We start from the raw sequence: 20,348 nt of genomic DNA, 5'->3' as shown, positions 1-20,348 counted from the left end.
CCTGGCTCTGCCCCGTGTGTTGGACTTGGTGATCTCTGAGGTGTTTTCCCAGCCAAATGATTCTGTGATTCCACGTTGTGGGTGGAGGTGTGACCCCCCCACCCCAGCACCCCCACCATTCCCAGCACCCCCATCACCCTCAGCATCTCCATCACCCTCAGCATCTCCCCCAGCACCCCCATCATTCCCAGCACTCCCTCCCTCACCCCCAACACCCCCCTCCCGGCATCCCCAGCACCCTGAGCATCCCCCCCAGCATCCCCAGCACCCTCAGCATCCCCAGCACTCCGAGCATTCCCAGCATCCCAACCCCGTGCCTCAGTTTCCCTCGGGCGAACCCCCACCCAGGCCAGCGCTTCGCTGCGCGCCGGGGACCAAACGCCTCAGAAACCAATTAGCGCAGGCATTAATGAGCAAAACGCAGCGGGGCGGGGGGAGAACGGCGCGGGGGGGGAGTGGTGTGTCCCGGCGGTGGTGACACCTCCTTCCCCCCCAGAAACAACCCCAGCGAGCGGGGGGTGCTGGCGCCCCTCCCGGGGAGGGGAGGAGGCTCGGGCCGGGCGGGGAAAGCGGCTGCACCTGCTTTAGAGGAACTATGGTAGGGCGGCCGGCGCCCGCCCCGCGCCGCCGCCGCGCCCGCGCCGCCGCCGCGCCGAGCCGGACCTGAGCGCGGCCACGGCCCGGCGGCCCCGGTGCCCGCACGGCCCCGCTCGGCAGCACGGCCCCGCCGCTGCCCGGAGCCCCCCGCCATGCCGCGCCGCTCCTGAGCTCCGGCCCCGCCGCCGCCGCCGCGCCCGCCCCGTCGAAGTTTGGGGAAGGCGCCGGTGCGGGGGGAGGCGGAGGAGCAGCGCGGCTCATGCCCGCCCCGGAGCGCCCAGGTGGGTCCGCGCGTGTCGCCGCCCGCACCTCGCTCCCCGCGTGTCCCCGCGCTGCTGCCCGCGCTGGGGGCGCGGGACGGGCCCCCCCGGCAGGTGCGGGAGCTCCGGCCGTGCCCCGCGGCCCCCCCGCCCCGCCGGGGCCGGTCCCGCGTTCGGCCGCGCCGCGCTCCCAACTTTGTTGCGGCGCCGGACAAAGGAGCGGGGCCGGCGCTGGGGGGGCCGCGGCTCGGAGGGGCCGGGAATCGGTGCGCACCGGCGGGTGGGCGGTCCCGGGGGGGGATCCCGGGGGTCCCCCCGGCTCGGCGGGTCCCGGTGCCCGCGGGGGTCCCCCCAGCTCGGCGGGTCCCGGTGCCCGCGGGGGTCCCCGCCGTGCCCCCGGTGCGGGGCGGGCGCGGGGGTCGCCGCCGCCCCCGAGGCGTTTCGGCGGAGAGTTGGGGGGGGTCGCAGCCCCCTCGGCGAGGGGGGGTCGGGCACGGGAAACTTGCGCTGCCGGTGCCGGATCCAGACCCTCCTCCGCTGCGGCGCTTTGGGGGTCCCGCACCCCCGAGGGGGCCCGGCCGCCCCTGCCCTGCAGCCGCCCCGGCGCTCCCTTTGTTGGTGCTTCCCATTTCCCCCCGTCCTTCCTTTCTCTCAGGCAGTTTTGGTTTAATTCCGGCTGCTGGAGGGCACGGGTGGGTTTTTTCCCTCCTTTTCGCCCCCCATCGCATTTTTACTCGGCATAGACCCGCCGCTCCTCGGGCCCGGGGCTGCGATTCCCTCCTTAGAGAGAAATCCCTAAGTCTGCCCCAAGTTTTGCAATAATTCCTGGGAGAAGGAGCCGCCGCCGTGCCCGACAACCTGCAGCCAGCCCGGCCGCCGCTCCCGCAGAGCCCTGGGAAAATCCACCGCCGCGGCCAAAAGCGTAACCCAGACCGCAAGGTGAGGGAGAGGAGGACGAGGCGCGGCTTCGGATGGAGCTGGAGAATATTCCCGAGAAATCCCCGCAGGTTTGGATTCCGGAGGGGGTGACGGCAGGCGGCTGCCCCGCGGTTCGCCCGAGCCTGTGTTTCACTCGCTTGCAAAGTTTGCGAGGGTTCGGGGTGTCTTTGTTTGGACAGGGAGCGAGGCTGGGGGGGGTTTCCAAGGATTTGGGGGTCCCTCTAAGCGGACCCGATGCCGGTGCCGCGGCAGCTCCGGGCGGGCTGGGACGCTGCTCTTGTACCGGCAACAATAATGGGTTTGCAGGGAGTTTTATTACGGAGCGTCGTCTTCTGGGAGTTCAGAAATTCCCGGGCAAATAGCATATGGCAGAGCCTGTGCTGGGGCACCTGGAGCCCCAGATCTGCCTCTTGCATCCCCTTCCCACCCCGGGGTCCGCCGTCGTTGTGAGATGCTCTCCCAGCGCCGGCAAAGTTCAGATATTTCTATTCTTCCCGTCTCCCTCTCCCTGCTCCGCGGGATAAACAAACGCGCCTCTGTCTCCTCTCCTCTCTCCCTCCCTCGAGGAGAAAAGGCACTTGGGGAAGTGCAGTGCTCACAGGGGATGACTCTGGATATTTCTTTGGGTGTAGGAAATCTGGTTTGAGTTGGCAGGCGCGTTCGGAGGTGTGGATGGGAGAGAATAAGTGAAGCGTAATTGGGTTTTCTTTTTCCATTTGGGAGTGATTCTGGTCTTTTCTTTCCTCTTTTAAAACAGAAACAAGCCGAGGGCCGAGTTTCTCCCTCTCTCCCTCCTGTGCACTTTTTAATACAAATGAAAAATGTGTGGAGAAGGCAGGAATATTTCAAAGGCATCTGCAAACTCCACTTTGCTGGGAGTCGTGGTCGGGAAGTGCCCGCTTGGAAAACTTGTGCTGGGATTATTTTTTTTTCTGCTGCTCTTAATATAGTCCTGGAGGAATTTGTGTCCGAATTCCTGCCCAGGGTCGCTCCTTGGCTTCAGGCAGCTCTTCCCTCCCCATCGGTTGATACCCCAAGATTTGCCTTTCCCTCCAAACCAACTTCCACCGTATTGAGACCTCACTTTTCCGCGAGCATTGTAAAGCTGTGGGGCAGACAATAAAATTGTTATTAGTTTCTGTATTAAAAGGTTGGGTTGTTTTTAACCCAAACCAGAAGGAGGATTTACTTTTACAAATTTCTTCTGGTGTGTTAAAAATTTACACGAGAAATACGTTCTGTGGAGAGCAGGGATTTGATGTTAAATCAACCCAACATGTGTCTGGCGCGGGCGGCGTGACCCGGTCCGGGTGTCGGCAGGGACGTGTTCCCTTTCATGCCTCCTCCCTGTATCCTCAATTAAACATAGCAAAGTCTCAGGGTTTGGTGGAATTTAACTCTAAATTTAAAGTATTATTAATTTTTTTTAAATTTCCACCCCACCTCAAAGTCTATTAAAAAAAAATTAACAAACTCCGGGGGTGGTTGGAGGGAGAAAATAGTCGGAGATGGGGAAAATAATCAGAGTTGGAAAAATTACCTCATTCTCCCCCTTTATATTTATTTTTTTTCTTCTCTTCAGTTTATTTCAATCAAACTGGGAAGAGGGGAAATGTGGGGGAGAAGGGGCCGAGTTCTCAGTGCCAAGCCCTGGGGCTGTGTCAGGGTGTGGAGCCCCCCGAGGCTCCTGTTCCTGCCCTTTGTGGAGCGGGGCCGGGGCTGGGGAACAGCCTGGAGCCTTCCCGCTGCCTCAGCCCCAAATGACGCTCCGCAGCTCCTGATCAGATATGCTCCTGTTCGTTTTTATTTTTAATTTTAATTTATTAGTCGGTGGGGTTTTTCTGTTGTGTGTGTCCCCCGTCCCAAGCGCCTTTTCCTGGGTTGCCTGGCGAGGGGCTGGGGTGGCCGCGCTCCCGGCCGGATCCTGCATCGCTCCGCTGATTAAAGCCAAGGCGGCCCCGTCTCGCAGCACGGAGTTGGATTTGGTGGGGGGAAAAGTCCAGGAGAAGGGGATCAGCATGGAAAATGCCCCCCTTAGCCCGAGAGCCAGGGCTGTGCCGCCCAGCAGGGTCAGGGGAGGCGAGGGGAGGGCTGGGGTCTGCGGGCAGGGGGGACGGCTGAGCAAACACAGCGAAATGAAATAAAACGGATTAAAGTTGGTGCTGGGGAAGGCAGGGAAGGGGCTGCTCCCAGCCCTGCAAAGAGATAATATTGCAAATATCTGTAAATGCCGTGCCCAGCCCCGCTCTCCTCCCTGCCAGCCGGGCGGCCGTAGGGTTGGTTTGTGGAAGAGAAGGGGAAAAAAAAATCTGTGCAATGTATAAAATCAAGTGACACTAAAATATCTCCTCGGGCCCTCGGCCTTTCTCTCCTAATAACCCGGCAGGAATGCGAGTGCACTCAGTTGTGAAGTTGCAGCCCGGAGAGCTCAGGAGCTTTTCTTTGCCGCCGCTGGCGAGGGGATGCTTTGAGGCTGCTGCTGTTTGTGTCTCGCTGTGGGGCTGGAGGGGCGGGGGGGCGGCTCCGGCTTTCAGGGGTTTCTCTCCTTTCATTTTATTTTTTCCCCCTTTTCTCCTTTCTTGTGGGTCCGGCGGGGAGCGGGGCCGGAGGGGAGAGGTGCCTTTGTGGCCGCGGGGTGGGGGGCGAGCGGTGCCCCCGGCGGGGACCGGCTCATTCTTCCCAGCGCAGGAGGGCGGGAGAGCCCGGAGGTCCCGGCTTTGGATCCAGCACACATCGATGGCTCTCTGTGCTGCCTTTCCCACTGCACAGGGCGTGTTGGGGAGCCTGGAGGACTTGGGAAAATGCTCCTATTTCTGGAAGGGACAGCCGGGGTGGGTTTGCCTCTTGGTCCCTGTTCCTCACGGTGCGTTTGAAGCCTGGGAGAGCCCTGGGTTGTGGCTGGCAGGTGGTTTGTGGGGGTCTCGAGGGGATGCTCCCCACTCCTGGAACCTCAGCTCTCCCTGGGTGCAGGAGGGTCTCCCATCTCCTCCTCGGGGCCACCCTGGGTTTATCCTCCGCTCCCGAAGTGACCCTGTGGCCGCCTCGGTGTCACCTGCCACTTCTGCAAGTGGAAACTTGAAATTTCCTGTCCCGTCCTATTTGATTTCCAGCTCTTCCAGCACAGATGCAGGGATTCCATGGGGCAGGGGACTCAGTGCTGCCCCAGAGGGATGTGCCATGGGAAGGATGAGCTTAGCTCGTGGGAGAGGGAAGGAAAAAGGAGGAGAATAAAACCAGGAGTGCACGGGAGCTTGGAGTTCTGTGTGTTTGCCTCAGAAGGTGTAAAAATCCTCTGTGAGCCACTTCTGGAGCCGCCAGTGCCCCTGATTGAAACTTGGGGGGCTCAAAAATCACCCCAGGAGCTGGGCCATGTCCCTGCACAGCTGGCTGGTGACCCTGGGGTGGCCCCTGGCCCCTCGAGCCGCCGTGGGGCCGTGGCCAGTGCTGGCTCTGGGACTTGCACCCATTTTACTGCCTTGCAAAACCTCCCCCTGCTCGCTGTGCTGCACCTTTTAAAGTCAGATAGAACTTGTAGATCAAGATGGGGCTGGGCACAGCTGGAAAAACTTCCTAATTTTTTTCTCCCCCCTCTCTGTGAGTGTTTGTTGTATAAAATCCAGCCAAGACGCTGCTTGAGGGTTTTTTTTAAACTTTTCCTAATTTAAACGGCTTTTGGCATCGCGCAGAGTCTCCACGAGAAAACGTTGCTGGTGATCTGACTGCCCGTGACAAAAATGTGTTTGCAAGTGGAGTGGCATCAGGGAGAAGGGAGAATGGAGAGGCAGGAGGAGAGCTGCTCCCTTCGGAGGTCGGTGAGGAAGAGGCGAGGAGAGGCACCCGTCCATCCCACGGTTTATTTGGTAGAGATCCTGCTGGAGCAGAGATTAGATCTGGGACTGAGCTGGAGGGAAGTCATTAAGGGATTACAGTGCTGTGGGCACAGGGCTGCCTGTAACGGTCTGGGATGCGCAGGGAAGGAGCCCGGCACGAGCAGAGCGCTTGGCCCAGGGAGTCGGGATCCTTTCTCCTGTTTTTCTCTTTTTTAAGGGGAAAGCAGTGGTGTGTTTGCAGCGTGTTCTGCAGAGCGTTCCCAGGGTGGAGCGAGCGAGTGCCGGCGTTCCCCGGCCCGGGGTGGCACTTCCCTCTGGCTCTCGTGCCCCGGCAAGTTGGCAGCAGCCTTTGGCAGCGTGTTCCGGCGGAAGCTGTCCCTCCTCCCGGCCCGTGCAGCCAGGCTGGCAGCAAAAACAAGGATTTTTGTAGTAAAACAGGGAGTGGAGGGTGGCTGTGGAGGAAATTTCACCGGGTCCTGGCTCTGCTGGGGGATCCCAGCTGTGTTTGTCAGAAGCAAAAGTTAGGGGAATAAAATTGTTCTGTGGAAGATTCTTCAGGAAAGATAAAAAAAAAATTAAGGTGATAGAGAAGGAAAAAATTCCTTTGGGGGGCCCTGATATGGAGGTGATTTGGAAGCTGTTTATTCTGCCTCATTGGCAAACCTTCTCCATGTGACCGGCTTTGGTGGGAACTGGAATTGGGTGGACAGGGCTGGGAAGCACCAGGATGGTCCTGGTGGGAGCAGGGCAGCTGCAGCCCCCAGGAGGAGGAGGAGGAGGAGGAGGAGGAGGAGGAGGAGGGGGAAGCTCCACTGTGGTGGGTTTGTGCTCTGGTGCTGTGCAGGGTGCTCGGCAGCTCTGAGGCTCGGGGAGATGCTGCTCCCATTTAAACAAACATGGATCTGTGGCTGGGATCGGCCGGGATGAGCCGCTCCCCTGCAGCAGGTGGTGATGAAACAACTTATTTCAACACACCTTTGCCAGGTTACTGCAGAGCTGGGTTTATCCAGCGGGATTTAACTGCTCCGAGGCTGATAAAGGCATAAAGCAGCAACGGTGCCATCTGGGGCAGCAGGCAGTTCCCTGGGCAGGGCTGGCAGAGCATCCCTCTCCCATCTTCCTCAGGATCTGTCAGCTCTGATCCCGAACTCTTCACTTGCTTTTTCAAAGTGTGGGTTTATTCCACAAACTGTAGATTTTAGGTGAGTGATTTTCGTTTTGCTGCTTGTTGTGAGTCTGTGAGCTGGGGACTGACCTTTATTTGTTTGCCTGTAGTGAGATGTGGTTGGGACCACATGGGAGAAGCTGTCATGGATTGGGAAAAGGTGACTCCATCCTTGGAAAAGAGGGACAGCAGAGGAGCGCTCGAGGTTGGTGGCTTAATGCAGAATACAAGGCCAGAACTTGTGAGCAAAAATGCACTGAGATTTTGTGTTCCAGGAGCATCTGCTTCGTCTGGTGGCCCCTTGGAATTGGATTCCTGCTTCCCAGGTGTCTGCTCTGCCCCTTGGTGGGGATGTGTTTGCCCAGTGACCTCCTGCTGGTGCTCTGTGGCCCAGGGACAGCTCGCTCATGTCCTGAAGCTGGCACTGGGTTTGGGGCTCAGTTGGATCACCCTCATCCATTGGTTTGCTCACTGTGGGAGGGGAGTGCCAGCATGAGGGATCCTGCTTTGTCCATGCAGTCCTGGGTCTGCTGGGAGGATGCTCCTGGTGCAGGACTGTCCCCAAACCCTGCGGGGATATGGGGCTTTGGGGGTCCCTCAGCTCTGGCATGGCTTCCCCTCCAGCTCCTGGGGAAGAAAAGGCCTGGCAGGGATGGCAGAGAACAGCAGGGGATGTCTCACTATGTCTTGGAATGTCATGAGTGTATTGGAGGAGCCACCCAGGGTGAGGGGACAACTTGTGGCAGGAAATACCTGGCAGAGATGAAGTTTCTTGCTGAGCATCGGGAGTTTTTGTCTGAACTGAGCCAGGGTCAGGGTGGGGATATTGGGCAGAGACTTTGTGCTGGACAGGGAGAAGTGTTTTCCTGTGACCTGGGGTGCTGTGTCCCCTCTGGGTGCCACTTTTCAGTCTGTGTCCCTGCAGCCACCATGTCCCAGCCGTGAGAGAGGGAGGATGAGGTGCTCTGTGCCACCAGGAGGGTTTCCCAGTGGGTGGCCATCACCCAGCGAGCTGGTCCTTCCTCCAGAGTCCAGGGTGCCCTGGCTGATCCCTCTGGGATGCTGCCAGACCTGACAGCAGGAGGGAAGTTCTTGGAGCGTGGGGTAACTCATGTCTGGAATAGAAATATAGGCCTATTAAGAAATAGAAGATAAAATCAAGGCGTGGGGAGAAGTGTCCTGTAACTTTTGTGGCAAGAAATGTGGATTTTGGAAATGTGCTGTGCCAGACAGAGCTGCAAACCCCCTTGTTTTTGCCAAGGTGGATTCAGGTGGGGGCGAAGCTGAGCATTTACAAAGCACTGTCTCCAGCTTTGCCTCTCCCTGGGGTTGTTTCCCCAGATCTTATGCTTTCTCCTTTACACCCCAACCTGCTTTCCCTGCTGTGAAGTCGCTCCCTGGATGGAGCAGCCCCGCTGTTGTTCTGCATTTCTGCAGCAGGGTCCTGGTGGGCTGTGGTTTGTTTTGTGGGCAGGGGAGGGTCTCCCTGTCCCCATCTCCTGCTGCTGTGCCCCATGCTCTGCTCCAGCTCTGCCAGAGGAGGGTTTGGGGATCCAGGCTGCCATAGGTGTTCACTGTTAATAAATTAAACCCTCAAAATCGACATGATTGCTCCTTTGGAAAGCAAAAAGGGCCCTTGTCACCTGCTGCGAGGGTAAATCTGGGGCTGGGGAAGGAGGAGGAGGGTTCTGCTGCACATCCCATTGCTCCCAATTTGTCTCAGCCTCTCAGCACCTGCAGTCTGGGGCACTTGTCCCTCTTCCTGCCCCTCCAGCCCGTCCCGTTCCCATCTCCCTGCACTCCATCTCCAGTGCTGGGGGTGCCGTGTTTGTGGGGTGCTGCTTGTGCCCCATGCAGAGGTGAAGGAAAGGCTTTGCATGGGCCCTGAACCTGACTGGGTCAGAGCTGTCCTGGTTTCCACAGGAGACCCTGATGGATGGGGATGAAGCCTATGGAGGGATCTGTGCGGTCTTGGGAAGCTGTCCCTGGTTTTGGCTTTGTTGTGCATTTTGGGGAGGGGAGATGTCAGTCACTGCACTCCCAAGAGACACAGGGTAAGGAAAATGTCCTAAAATCCATCCTGTGAGGGATGGGGGTGTGAGCATGCTGGAGAAGCCCTGGGAAGGGATTCCTGGCCGAGCTGTGCTCCCGTGGTGTGACAGGGTGTTCGTTTCATCCCTCTTCTGCTGTGGTGACAGGCGGAAGATTTTTGCTGAAATTTGAGTCTGAGTTTCCCATTTCCTCTGCTCAGTGGCTGCTGCTCTGGGACTGCAGGGTCCACCTCAGCTCCTTTCCATGGGATGGATCCTGGGACTGGACTCTGCCCTGAAGGATGCTCGGGACCCTCTGGATGTGTTGCCAGACCAGGGTCAGCTCGGCTCTGTTCGGGTTATTCGCACTTCTCCTTTTAACCCAGGTTTTATTTTTACCCAGCGTGGCAGGGCCTGTTCCGAAATGCCTTGAAGTCTTTCCCTTGATGCTGGTGGGCTCAAGCCCTGAACAAATGTCTTTTCCTCTGTGAGTGAAGCCACAGCTCTGAATCTGGGTCAGACTTTGGAGCTGTTGGAGCAGCCCTGTCCGCGGATCAAACACCACCTCGTTCCTGCTCCATGTGGGAGTTACGGCGGTGCCGACGCGGCATCGCGGCTTAGGGAGCTGGTGGGTGTAAAATACTCCCTGATGAAGTGTCTGCTCCACTTAGGAATGTGATGGGATGGAGTTTAACAGCCGAGGGGGTCGTTGGGGGGTCGGTGCTGGCTTTGGGGAAGGTTGGTGCCATCTGGTCCCTGCCGTGCCGGAGCAGTGGATGCCGCGGTGGGGAGTGTCAGTGCTGCTGAATTTCCAGCTGTGGATTTGGGATGCTGCAGAGGGACACTGTGCCCCTTCCTCTGAGAGGGGGACACTGTGCCCCTTCCTCTGAGAGGGGGACAGAAGGACAGACCCCTGCCCTCGGAGGGGACGTGCATCTCCTTCCATTGCAGAGTTGGTTTTCCGACCGCAGTGGAGGTCTCTGCCGGTCCTCCCTGTTGGAGATACAAATGCTCTGGGAATCACTCTGGGAACGAGCAAAAGTCACTGGTTTTAGACAGAGGTTTTAAATAATAATTGGTGTTTTAAAGCTCCTGCCGGTGGGCAGGAGCTCTGGGTTGTGTTGAGGCTGGAGTGGGCAGGGAGGTGGGTTGTGTCCCTGGGGGACCTGGTGATCCAAACTGTGGCCTCTTCATGTCTTGCCTGATGCTGTTTCCCAGTGTTGTTGCCTTCCCTCACCATGATGTGATGATTTTTGGTCTCGGGAGGATGAGGGATGTCCCCTGGGTTTGTGCCCTGCCCAGGGTGAGTGGTGACAGCTCCTGTGGCACAGTGTCCTGCAGCGGGTGTTCCCAGTGCTCACTGCCTGCCCAGGGCCATGTGCTCTGGGGACAGGGAGAGGGTTGTGTGTGTCCTCAGTGGGAGATGCAGGAAGATGTTGTGACCTGATTGTGGAGGAGCAGGGCTGTGGGGAGCTGGGAGCTGTGGTGCAGCTGCCAGGGGGCAAAGCTTCCCGTGGGCACCCAGCCCGGGGTGGGCACCCCCACCTGTGACTGTGAGAGTCCTGGGCTGAGGATTTCTGGGTTTCCCCCTAAAGAAAGCAGTTTGTTTCTTGCTGTTCTTCCCATTGTCTGGGGCTGAGTCCTGCCCAGCCAGGGGACACTTTAGGAGCCAGGTGGGCACTGGGTATCTCGAGCCCATTTCTGCTCCAGCATCCAGAGGTGCTCACAGGACCCAGGACTGGGCAGGCAGGAGCTGCAGGCTGGGATGAGGTGTAGGGTGTTACAGCAGTTGGTGAATCATTAACTAACATTCTCAAGGCTGAGGGTTATTTTTAGGAGGGGTGGAGGGAGCACAATTAATAGTAATAACCCCCGGATTTGCACAGTGCTGTCTGTCCCACGGCTTCCGTGGCTACTGAGCCTGGAGCATCAGCAGCCACCGGGATGCTGCTCCTGGGGCCATGGCTGGTTCCTGAAGCTGAGCTTGTTTGGATTCTCACTGTTCTTGGGGAAGTGTCACCCAGTGCCTGGGATGAGCAGGGATTCAGGAGGTGCACAGCGCCTTAATTTCATCCACAGCTCTGTCCCAGTGCACAAAGCAGGGATCTGCTGCCTGGATTTGGGAAGGTGCTGTGTCCCGATGCGCTGTGTGGTACAGACTGAGCTGTGGGGATGCACAGGGCTCAGGAGTCTGGATGGATTGGCATGAGCTGGGAATGCCAGGGTGACACCAGAGTGATGCCATGGGGCCAGATCACCTTCCTGTGTTGTCAGCTTGGCAGTGATCCAGAGGGATGCTGGAGCCATGGAGAGTTGCTGCCATCCCTCTGGGATGGAGCCACAGCTGTGGGTGCACTGGGAGAAGTGTCGCCTCCTGGACTGCCCAGCAAAGGGTCATGAAGGGGAATGCTCTCCCTTGGAAGAGGATGTTGTAGCTGAATGTGGCTCATCCAGGTGACACAGAGAAGGGACTTGAGACCTTCTGGCTTCAGCACAGGTCTGTGTGGGGAAACACTTCCCGCAGCCGGAGGGATGCTCCGTGTCTGTCCGCCGAGCCTTGCTCTGTTCCCGAGCACCCCACATGTTAAACACACCTTCCAGCCCTCCCTGTGGGCAGTGTGGCCCCATTCCCAGTGCAGGACCCCAGCACAGCCTCTGCTGAGTGTGCTGCTTCCCAGCTTTTAAGAAAGGGCTGGAGAAATCTCTGGTGATGTTGCTGTGGCAGCTCCGAGCGGAGCTGTCGGGAGCTGTGCTCGTCTGCGGGGCTGGGTTTGCTCTGGGAGGGTGCCAGGTGCCCAAAGACACAGGGCATGTGGAGCCTGTGCATGGAGGAGCCGAGCTGTGTGGAAATAAAATCAGGAAAGTTTGGCAGTGTGGAGACAGGCTCTGGCAGGGCTGCGAGACGGAGCCGGCCCCGGGTCATGCCGCCGATTGGGATGCAAAAAAAATGGACTTCAGACCAGGAGTTTGAAAATGCCCAAGGATAGTTCTCCCCCCCACCGCCTTTTTCTTCTCCCTCCTCGTGAGCAGCATAATTTCTGGATGGAAACCAGGCCTCTTCCTGCACAGAAATGGGATTTGCAGTGGAAAGCATCGGCGTGCAGCGGGGAGCGCATTAACCAGAGCGTTTTCTGGATGAATTTCTGCACAAACATGACGGAGTCTGGGAAAACTTGTGGCATCTGAGTTCCTCCCTCCTGCTCCGTAGGCACCGTGGCTGTTTTTTCATCCCCTGGATTATTTAAAGGCCAGAAGAGACTTTTAGCAACCTCCAGTCTGACTTCACACCACTCGGCTGGAAAGTTTCGCTGGCGTGTGACACGGGAACTCGAGTCCCAGCGCCGGGTCCCTCCTGGGGATGGCCCTGCCATCGCTCCTCGTCCTGCTCCGATGTGTCCCTCACCTGCTCCAGGTGACTTTCTTCCTCCCTGACTCCATCCTTGCCCTTTGCAGCCTCTCCCAAGGGGATGGAACTGGGGGAGCTCCTGCAGTTTGGAGTTTATTTTCATTTAAGAGCTTCCCCCATCACTGCCCCTTGCTGGGAGCCTTTCTCGCAGGGAAATGGGGATGTTTTCTCATGGCCCTCCTCTTCCTCAGCTCGCACGGGTCGCTGTCCTTTGTGCCTCTCTCCAAGGGGAAGGTCCCTCCTGTCCCTTGGGGTCCCCAGGCTGTGGCAGGCGGGTGCCTCTGTGGGGACCATCCAGGCTGGCTGCAAACAGGAGGTGATTTTGGGCGTGTGGATGTTCCGTGTGCTCGGGAGGGCTGAGGGCTCTGGTGCCAGTGGGATGCTGCAGCAGGAATGCCAGGTGGGGTGTGCACTGGGATGTGTGTCCCCACTGTGAGTGTGGATAGCGGGGTAAAAACCAGTGTGAGCTGGGCTTGTGGGAAGAGGCTTGAAAAGAGTTGGGATTTACGGGGAGATGCCAGGGAAACCTTTGGAAATGGATTTGGGATGATGGCTGCACTGATTGCAGCTGCATCCCATCCCACACCAGCGATGGGAGCTGCTGTTCATTATTTTAATAGGATTTGGTGGCAGATTTTGCTGAAAATCATGTCCCATATCCTAAAACCTCGTCCCGTGTGGAAGTGCAGAGCGGCTCTTGACCGTGAGTTCTGCGTGTTGGGAATCACCTTCTCCATCCCGTGGGTTCTTTTTCCCTGGGAGTTTGGAGGGCTTTTTTTGTTCCCTATGATTTTTTTTTCCCACCCTCTTCATTATCATTTTTGTTAATTAGATTGTGCTGGGAAATGGTCTCTATTCAAAAGAAAAACCTCTGAGATGGGTTTTTACAAGTGCGTCTGCGTTTCGGGGTGGGAGAGGGGGAGAGCAAAGATGCTTGAAAGAAATAATTTTTAAAATAATTTCTTCATAAAGCTCTTTAAAAAGCAAACCCCAGGTCCCCTTCCCCCACCACGGCCACCTCCCCTTGCCCCCCCCTAATTAAACGATTTGAATTTTCACGTTAACCGCTTGGTGCTTCCTCGGCGCCTCAGATGATTAGAAAGGGATATTCATTTATGCCTTTTAAACGCCGCCCCGATTAAAATCAGAGAGATTTTTTCCTTCATCAAAATCTAACATCCTTGAAAAATTAATTTGATGCCTCTTGTTATCAATTAATTGAATCTCGTTGGGAGAGAGGCTCGTGCGGCGGGTGGTTGGAGCTGGCCCTTCTGTTCTTAGTTGCTTTCCCCCCTCTCTGCTCCCTCTGCTGCTTCCAAACACTGTGACATTATAAAACTCTGCCTTTTTTTTTTTTAAACATATTATTTTTAACTCATCTCATAAAATAAAATAAATGAATAAAACTTGGTCTCTCTCCCCGCCCTCCTCCCCCTTTCCCTTGAGTTCCTCTCGTATGAAAGACCCTTTTTTCCCTTCTTTTCTCTCATCCCTCTTTCCTATAACTTCGAGGAAGGGGGAGAAAAAGAAAAGTTGGGGCTGTAGCAATTTCTCAGCGAAGCAAAGCGGCCAGAGTCCGTCTTTCTTCCTTTCTTTAACGGGGGATATTGGATATTTCATTTGAATCTCCTTTTTTTCAATTAAAAGTGCCCGGCTCCTTCTCTTCCAGCTGCTCTATTCTCCTCCTCTGGCTCGGCAGCCGGAGAAGCGATTTTCCTTTCTTTAATATTTCAGCTCTTCCCCCGAGACGAGCTGCCTGCCTTATTTTTTTTTTTAATAGACTTTTTCTCCCTCTATTAAACTTTTCCAATCTTCGTCCCTTTATTTTTTTTCCCTTCCCACCTCTTTAAACAAAAAAAAAAAAAAAGAGGAAAAGTTATAACATGTGAAGAACTGGGTCATTCAGGAAGTTATTGAAGTAACTTAAAAATTAGGCATTTGGTTCATTTTCACTCTCCTTGGAGTGATTATCCCTGGTTACCTTTGGATTCAGACTCTTCCTTCGTGGCTCCGTTATTTATGTCCCGTTGGCAATTTGGGGTTGAAGGTTTTGGGGGATTTTGGGGATAACTTGAGTGAGAGCCAAGAGGTGGTTTGGTGTTCTCTGAAGGACGGACCTGAGCCAGACACTGGTTGATTCCTGCTGGGATGGGGGATGTGGGTGGGGGTCTCCCATCCATGGACTCCTCATGACTGGCAGGAAGATGTGTTCCCCCAGTTTGGTTCCCTGGGCAAGGGGTGATTTGGTGTCAGGACCCTCCTGTGTGAGCATTCCCCTGTGCCATGAGGGGGTTTGAGCCAAGCTGGATCTGCGATCCTACAGGTGAGAGATGCTGTGGCCTCTTCCAGCCCCTTCTGTCTTCACTGAGGTGCCTCTTCTGCTCCTGTGAGGGTCACCAAGGATTTTGGAGGTGCTCCATGAGTGCTGGGAGCAGGGTGACCCTACTTCCATGGGTGCAGAGGGCCACGTCTGCATTTTAGGATGTTTGGCCTTTGAATTCCCATTTGGAACACATTAGACAGAAGCAAAGCAAGTTTTATGGTAGATGAGAACTTGGAGGCTTCTTCAAGTGCCTTCCCTCGTTCCAAGGCTGGACCTGGCACTATGGTGGCTGATGTAGCTCCATGGGGACTTCCCAGAGCTTGGGCCTTGCCCCTTGCCTTGCTCTCAGTGTGCATCCACTGGGACACAGGTACCAGACCTGCATCCCAGTCTGATGGGACACGGGTACCAGACCTGCATCCCAGTCTGATGGGACACGGGTGCCAGACCTGCATCCCAACCCACCAGGATGCTCCAGTGCCACAGACATGGTCCATGGTGGGTGCAGACCACTGGCACCCACCGAGGGGCTGCCCCGCCCAGGATCCCCTGGGCCCCCACGTGTGGCTCCAGAGCAGCGAGGCAGGAGCCCCCCGTGCTCCACGTCACTATTTAATTAGACATCCCTGATTAACAAAACTTGGCGTTCGGCTTCCTCCTGCCCTCATCTTTCCTGGCTCCGAATCAATGGCTTTGATATGCTAATTAGGGAGTAATTTAATTTCAAAAGGCCGCAATTAACAAGGGTGTTGTGGACATGCTGTAGTTAAGCGGAGTAATCTAATTTGCATTAGTAACAAGCAGGGACTAATTAGAAGCTTAATTAGACACTTAGACGGCTCTTGTGTTTACTTTCTTAATGAGATGGAGTGGGGCTCTTTTTTTTAATCTTTTCAAGAGCACAGCAAGAGAACCCAGGATGGAGCAGGATGGAGCAGCCGCCCGGTGCCTGGCACGTGCCCAGGGAGCCAGGATGGAGCAGCAGCTCTGGTGCCCAACACCAGCCCAGCTGTGTCCAGCCAGTCTCACATCTGCTCTGGGAGGGGATTTTACATTCCTCGAAGCTTGGCAGGGATTGGGAGAGGTGCCTGCTTAGCCACTGGTGTCCCTGGGAATGCCCTGCGTGGGATGGCTTGCTGGGATGGGTGCCAGGATCTCCCATGAGGTTGGCTGTGCTCAGGTGTCTGGTGTGAGCTCCGCAGAGCAGAGGATGCTCCACAGGTGACGTGTTTTGGAGAGGCAGAGGGGCAGTGCCATGCCCCACTCACAGACACAGACCTGGGGCTTACCCCATTGGAGGTGCTTTTCAGGTGTGCTCCAGCCCTTCAAGTGTGCTGATCCTACCCCTCTTTCTGGGGAGAAGAACCTTTGAGGAGAACCTCGCTGAGGTTGTTCTTGCTTGGTTTCTGTGGAGCAGCAAACACTCTCTGCTGCCTGATGGTCGCTGGTGCCTGTGAGCGTGGCCGGGGTGTGATGGCATCGAGGCAGGTGAGGAGAGCTGGGGGGTGAAGGTGAGTGCCCGAGGTTGGCTCTTCCCAAAGAAGTTGCTGGGAGGGAGATGAAAGTGGGAGATGAAAGTGCCCAGAGGTGAGATCCCATTAAAGCAGTGTCTGGGCTTAGCCAGTCCTTGGTTCCTTAAATATCTTCTAATTTACAGTAATGCTCTAGATTCGTTTCAGCTCCCCCAGACTTTATTTTAATCCCCTTTCCACATTTCCATGTGTTTATGTGTTAATTAAAGGGTAAAAAGCCACTCTCGGAGCAATCCCGGCTGCTGCTTCTCTTCCAGCCGAAGCCTTTTAAGATTATCAGCCGCTTCCCAAAGCCGGCGCTGCCGGAGCAGGACGGGCAGGCTGCTCAGCTTCCCGTAGCTCGGAGCAGATCCGGTGCTGGGATCCAGCTCCCGCTGTCCTCTTCTCCCAGCTGTGCAGAGGAACATCCCACAGACTTCCGAGAGCTTTTGGGGGGATTTCCTGGGGCTGTGGCTCCTCCAGCATCCACTGGTACCTGCGGGAGCAGCTGCAGGGAGAACACTCACTGAGCAGCCCCCACCTCCCCTTCGTGTCCTGGGCAGGCTGGAGCTGGGAGGAAGGGTCTGGAAAATGCACTTTTGCTGGGATGTGGTGGGAAGGGCAGAAGTGCCCTTGGGAGCATTGCAGTACCAGGCTGTGTGTCAGTGTGTGGTGTCACCTGTGCTGTCCTGTGCTGGTTTGTTTCCAGGGCCTTGCTGAGGTCATGGAGATGTGGGGGGAGCATTTTCCCAGTGGTGTTTCCCACCCTTCTGCCCCATCCCTCCTTGGGTGATGGTTTTGAGCTCTTTGAGTTTGTAACTGGGGAAACTGAGGCTGAGGGGCACCCACAGCAGTCGTGGAGAGGGACAGAGGGGAGGAAGTGCCTGTGACACTGGGACCACACATGGCCCTGGTCCCTCAGGCCACCTGTAAAGGGCAGCCCAAAGTTATGGAGCCTCTGAGGATCTTGGTATTGAGGATAATTAAAAATAGGGAATGCTGCTAAAATAGGTGTTCAGGCAATTGTTTCTGAGGAACTCGTGGTGGGGCTGTACCTGTTCCTTCGGGTTCCGGGGACCAAGAAGTGCTGTTTAATTTTCATGGGGTGGAGCAGATTCAGGTGGAGAAGTGGCATCGTTTTGGGTGGGTCTGGATGCCCCAGAATTCCTTGGGAGCTTTTGAGAGGAATCGCTGTAAATGCTTCATGTGCTGTTCCTGCTCCTAAAGGTCCCACATCCTTTGGTGGAAATACTTGTTTTGAGTCTGTTGTCCCTCTTGCCTCTGTGTCCATCCTTCCCGTTCTCCTGGTGCTCCAGAAGGCTCCGTGGCGATGCCGGGCTTCGTGGCGATGCCAGGCTTCGTGGCAGTGCCAGGCTTCGTGGCAGTGCCAGGCTTCGTGGCAGTGCCAGACTCCGTGGCAGTGCCGGGCTCCGTGGCAATGCCAGACTCCGTGGCAGTGCCAGGCTCCGTGGCGATGCCAGGCTTCGTGGCAGTGCCAGGCTTCGTGGCAGTGCCAGACTCCGTGGCAGTGCCGGGCTCCGTGGCGATGCCAGACTCCATGGCAATGCCGGGCTCCGTGGCAGTGTCAGGCTCCGTGGCGATGCCGGGCTCCGTGGCGATGCCAGGCTCCATGGCAATGCCGGGCTCCGTGGCAGTGTCAGGCTCCGTGGCGATGCCGGGCTCCGTGGCGATGCCGGGCTCCGTGGCAGTGCCGGGCTCCATGGCAATGCCGGGCTCCGTGGCAGTGCCGGGCTCCGTGGCGATGCCGGGCTCCGTGGCAGTGTCAGGCTCCATGGCGATGCCAGGCTCTGTGGCGATGCCAGGCTCCATGGCAGTGCCAGGCTCCATGGCGATGCCGGGCTCCGTGGCAATGCCGGGCTCCGTGGCGATGCCGGGCTCCATGGCGATGCCAGGCTCCATGGCGATGCTGGACTCCGTGGCAGTGCCGGGCTCCGTGGTGTGGCACACATGTGGTGCTCCCACGGGACATGTGGCACACGCGTGTCGATCGCATGAAGTGGGAGCCTTGTCCGACATCCCGGCAGCTGAGCCGCTCTTCCCTTGCAGAGAAGCTCTGGGCATCCATCAGCCTGTTAATCGCGCTAATTAGAGAGTGCGGAGGTGTTAATTGGAAAACCCTGGGATCGTGCCTGTTTGCGGGAGGGATGGATGTCAATAAACCGGGATTGATGACTCGGTGTGGCACGTGCACCACGCAGGTTAGCGGCAAGTCGAGGGATGTCAAGGAAATGCTCCTGCTCAGATGAAGCAATTGTTAATTAAAAGCAACGGTAATTAATACACCCTCGTAGCCATATGGTCCTGCTAAAGGCAGGGGGATTCGTTGCTCCGTTTGTAATTCTCCGTTTCCTTTTCTTTGTCCTACAGAAGGTGCGTGGTTGAGTAAAAGGGAAAAAAAAAAGGCAGAGCGGTGGTTCAGTGAGGAGATTTTGAGTCTGAAATGGTAATTAATGGTAATTAATGATCCATTGGCGCAGCTTCTGTTGCTGTTGCCATTGGAGGGGGCTCCTCCTTCCCTCCCCTTTTAACTAAACCCACCCTTTCCCACTTTATCTGGGTGTTGGGTCTTCGCACTGACTGTCTGGACACGGTCCCTGCCTTTCTGCCTGGGGGAAGGTCTGATCCCGATTAGACCCTCTGGATACCAGCATATGGAGAATCCCTGGAATACTGTCTGTGTTTGAACTAAACCAGATGAGAGGCAGGAGCTGGGATGCCGTGGATCCCCCCAGCTGTGTGCAGGGATGCACGTGTGCTCCGGCATCACTGCCGGTCGCGCGGCCGAGCTTTGCTCTTCCCAGTGTAGCTTCAGTCATCCGGGATCAGTCCTGGCTGGAAAAGTGCTCATTCCTAATTTAAATCCACTTTATAACATTGCAGACACTGGCTTAATTTTTTTTCTTTCAGGTTTTGTAAAACTTTATAGGAATGGAAATATTTTCGTTATTATTATTATGACTTTCTTTTATGACTTCCCTTGCAGCGTTGGGATCCCAGACACTCCAGCATCCCGTAGGGTTTGTGAACGGGAAGTCGAGTTTTACTAGACTTGGAGAGGGAACCCAACTGGCCCTGTGTCCCCGGCTCCGGGAATCACCCAGGCTGCGGGAATCTGCTCCAGCTCCCGCCCCTGGCAGGGGCCGGGGCGAGCCCACAGCTCCTCCACCAGAGGAGATTTCCTCCTAATTCCCAATAGTTAAGCTTCAGTTTATGCCCGAAGCCAGGAAAGTTTTACATCCTTTCCAAAACCATTTTTTTCCCCCCTTTTTTAATACTTCCTGTTGTAACTCTGGATATTCTTGTTCTCTGTATAAAAGTCAAATCCCTGTTTGAATCCCGAGGAGTTTTGGGCCGTGTGACTGCTGGACATGGGCAGAGCCCGGCACTGCTGTGGTGCCTGGTCAAAACACGGAGCAGGCAGTGGATTTCAGAAGGAAGATGGGAATAGGAACAGCAATAATGTAATATTTCTGCAGGCATTTGTTTGAAATTGAAAGGGGGAAGGAACAAATATAGCGTTAAAGGCAAAAAGTGATTTATTTTTTCCAGATATTTGCTCCTAACGCAGCATCCTCTGAGCATTTCATCCTTTCCCAAACCTTGGGAAGCTGCTCCAACCATGCCGGGCTCTCATCCCTTCTCCTGTGCTCCAACCAAACCCAAATCCCAGTAATGCTGTTAACCTTGAACTGTCCCACAGCCACTGGTGTGTCACCCTGTGTGGATCCGGGAGCACTGGGACAGTGGGAGGGAACCAGCAGCTCCCCATGGGAATTAATGTCAGTCATATACCCTGCGGAAATGACTTTTGAAATGCATATAATCTCAAACATGCAAATGAGCAGCTCGCTGCACCCTGTTTAATATGAATGATCAGCCCTGAATAGCGATTATTACACGCCACATTTCAGCAATTATGTTGTTCGTGGTTTGTCTCTCGGCTTTTGGGGTGGGGAGGGGGGAAATGGGGGAAAAAAAGAGGGGGAAGAAAAGGGAGAGACAGTATTTCTTCTCCTCATCCTCAGTCTTTATTCCCCTCTTGTTTCAAACTCCGTGAGCGGCGCTGGGTGAGCACCGATCTCGTGCCGGCGCCTGCAGTGGGGATGGAGAAGGATGGAATGAGATAAAACTCTGTCCTCTGCTTTTCCACAGAGGAAAGTCTGTGTTGGAAGGAGGGAGAGACCCTCACTCTGGTGGGGTCCTGTGCCCCTGGTTGGTCCGTGCCTGTGTCAGGGCTGGATGTGGCCCCAGGAGTTCGGCGGATGC

The 20,348-nt window shown here is 56.1% G+C and overlaps 1 protein-coding gene across 2 annotated transcripts in view; it reads left to right on the top strand.

Moving 5' to 3' along the window:
- The first annotated feature begins 598 nt into the window (after window positions 1-598).
- Window positions 599-20,348, top strand: part of FOXP4 (forkhead box P4) — a 55,697-nt gene continuing 35,947 nt past the window's right edge. For both annotated transcript variants that reach the window (XM_071578508.1, XM_071578507.1), the window contains exon 1: window positions 599-878. The gene's annotated coding sequence lies outside the window, so the exon portion shown is untranslated. The remainder of the gene's footprint in view (window positions 879-20,348) is intronic.

This window comes from Pithys albifrons, chromosome 28 (genome assembly GCF_047495875.1).
Source record: "Pithys albifrons albifrons isolate INPA30051 chromosome 28, PitAlb_v1, whole genome shotgun sequence".
NCBI classification, from domain to species: domain Eukaryota; kingdom Metazoa; phylum Chordata; class Aves; order Passeriformes; family Thamnophilidae; genus Pithys; species Pithys albifrons.
Note: the sequence above shows the minus strand (reverse complement) of the source record. Positions and strands in the feature narration are given on the sequence as shown.